Below are 3388 nucleotides of genomic sequence, written 5' to 3'. Positions count from 1 at the left end.
ATCCTACTCGCCGATTAGTGTCCCGACTTATTTACATAGTTATCGATACTAGGTGCAACTTGATTCCTTGATTCCCCGATCTTGTTAGTTCACTTGATTCAAGATACTTTGCAATCCCAAGTGAGTACATAGTCCCCTCTTTTACTTTTTGCAAATATTTTGGGGTGATACACATGTGCCTACTTGTTACTTACATGCTTTTCATGCTTTTCATGACATATACTTGCTATGTTCATCTAGTACACATATAGTAACATGATTTCAATTATGTTTTGCTATGTATGTTGACTGAGCATGCTAGCACATTGATTTCAAAGATAATTTTTGCGGCATATCTTTACTCAGCATATGGTTACATTGATTTATATTGCATTTTGCTATGTATGTTGACTGAGCATGCTAGCACATTGATTTCATGAACATTTCTACTTCGTATGTTTACTTAGCATGCTTAGTACATGGTTTACAAAGACATTTTACATGACATGCTCACAATGATTATGACATTTTGGTATGTTAAACGAGACTAGATACATTCATTCCGCCGACTGGTAGTATGTATGGTTTACCATAGGTTTGATAACCTCATTCCCGCTTCCTAGTTTGTTTGGAAGTATCCATCTGGGGAATGACAGGACTCGATGAACCTTGATAAACCTTTGTCTTTATAATGGTTTATCTGACCGACGACAAGGCTTGAATGTATTCGTTAACAAACCATATAAATGTTCATATCGATAAAAGCATCGGTTTTCAAAACATAACTTTTGATATAAACTTTTATTTATTCAAAGACATTGTTTTGTACATAACATTTGGTTACACAAGACATTGGTAATACATGACATTATTACTTGTGGTTTGAGTAAAGACTTTTTACTTGCCATACAAGACATTGGTTGCTACTTGACATTTGTTATACTACACATGGTTTATACTTGACATTAGACTTGCAGTAACAGGAAGTGCAGTAAGTGCCATTCTGGTAAATGATCATGAAGGTCAGCAGTATCCTGTTTATTATGTCAGTAAAAGTTTGCTAGATGCTGAAACTAGATATTCACATTTAGAAAAATTGATATTAGCCCTAGTTATGGCATCGACTAAGCTTAGACATTATTTTGAGACACATAGGATTCATGTTAAAACTAATTATCCAGTTAAAAATGTGCTTAGGAAACCTGAGATGTCGGGTAGGATGGCTAAATGGTCCGTAAAGTTAAGTGAATATGATTTAGTAGATGAACCTAGAAATGATATAAAGTCTCAGGCTTTAGCAGACTTTGTGGCTGATTTCAGTAGTGACATTTAAAATGAAGTAGACCTAGAAGTACAACAACTAGCTGAAAATTCAGAATCTTGGACATTTTATACTGATGGCGCATCTAATGTAAGAGGGGTAGGATTAGGTATACTACTAAAATCGCCACAGGGGGGCATATTACCCTAGGCTATTAGATGTGAATTTCCTGCTACCAATAATGAAGCAGAGTATGAAGCTCTGATTGCAGGATTGGAATTGGCTAGGAATATGAATATTAAATGTCTGCAAGTGTATGTTGATTCCTTGTTGATCACTAACCATTTCAATGGATCCTATGCAGTCAAAGGTGAAAGGTTAATTGAATATCTTGAAACTGTCAAAAAATTAGCAGGATATTTTGATGTTTTTACACTTGAACAGTTACCAAGTGAGGATAATGCTGAGGCAGATGCTCTGGCAAATCTAGGATCTACAGTCAGGATACCGGAAGGAACTTAGATACCAATACTACATATCATGTATCATGTGGTGGAACTCTTCAAGTCTTAGGATAAGGAAGTAGCAAGTGTTCGGGATCCTGGTGATGAATATCCTGAGGAGAATCCTGAATCCTGGACGGCTCTAATTATGAAATACCTCAAAGAAGGACACATCATAAAGGATGAGAATCCTAAGGCTTTCGGGATGAAGGTATCTCATTTCACTATTATAAATAATGTTTTGTATAAGAAGTCTTTTGCAGGTCCATACCTTAGGTGCTTGGAGGATCCTGAAACCAAGAAAGTACTTCAGGATATACATGAAGGAGATTGTGGCAACCATACTGGGGGGGCATATCGTTGTTCTCAAAGGTGCTAAGAATGGGATACTACTGGCCGACTATGAAAAAGGATGCTGCAGAATATGCTAGGAAATGTGATGCATGTCAAAGGCACAACAATATACTACATCAGCCTGCTGAGCCAGTATATCATATTGTATCCGCTTGGCCATTCATGAAATGGGGTATGGATATAGTGGGGAAACTCCCAAAAGCTCCGGGAGGAAAAGTTTCTATGATGGCAATGACAGATTATTTCTCAAAGTGGGTCGAAGCCGAAGCCTTTGTCCAAGTCAGGGATCAAGAAGTGGGATCCTTCATAAAGAGGAATATCCTGACAAGATTTGGGGTACCGACTGAGATAATTTGTGATAATGGCTCTTAATTCATCAGCAAAAGAATTACTAATTTTTGCAGAAGTTAGGGAATCAAGATGATCACATCAACTCTAGTACATCCTCAAGTAAATGGACAGGCAGAATCCTCAAACAAGATAATTTTCAATAACTTAAAGAAGAGGTTAGTTGCTAAAAAAGGAAGATGGGCAGAAGAACTACCATTTGTACTATGGGCTGATAGGACAACTGTGAAGAATGCTACTGGGCAAACCCCATTTTCTTTAGTAGTGATCCCGACAGAGATGGTGATACCTACAGCCAGATCGAGCCTCCGGGATCCTGAGACAAATCCTGAAGCCTTATGTCAAGACTTGGATACTGTTGATGAAACAAGAGATGCAACAAAGCTAAGGATGGCAGTATATCAACAGAGGTTATCCAAATCATATAACAAGAATAAGAAGACTAGAAGATTTCAAGTTGGAGATTGGGTGTTGAGGAAAGCTTTTCAGAATACAACCAACCTTGCCGATGGAAAATTAGCTCCAAAATTGGAAGGACCCTATGAAATTGAATCAGAATCTGGGAAATGAGCATACCGACTCAAGAATGTGGAAGGGGATATGTTGCCAAGATCCTGGAATGCTATACACCTTAAAGCTTATTTCAAGTGAGTTTAGAATTTAATTTCTAACTCAAGATGGTATAAATTCCAATTCCTTTTTATGATTATTTAATTTATTATTTGAAACCCAATACTGACTTAAGCATCAGAGGGGTGTTAGCCAAGCTAACACCCACCTTAGTTTAACAATGTTTTTGAAGAATATGCTTCGGGATGTTACTCCAGGATATATACTCAAGATGAATCGAAAGATTAGAGGATTGGTCCCCTCTCTTACGTTTAAGGGATTCTAATCCCTTCAAAGGTTTAAAGGTATTCACCTTCCTCTCAAATTGGGTTTA

This window comes from Helianthus annuus, chromosome 14 (genome assembly GCF_002127325.2).
Source record: "Helianthus annuus cultivar XRQ/B chromosome 14, HanXRQr2.0-SUNRISE, whole genome shotgun sequence".
Lineage (NCBI taxonomy): Eukaryota > Viridiplantae > Streptophyta > Magnoliopsida > Asterales > Asteraceae > Helianthus > Helianthus annuus.
The sequence above is the reverse complement of the archived record's forward strand: the minus strand, read 5'-3'. Positions refer to the sequence as shown.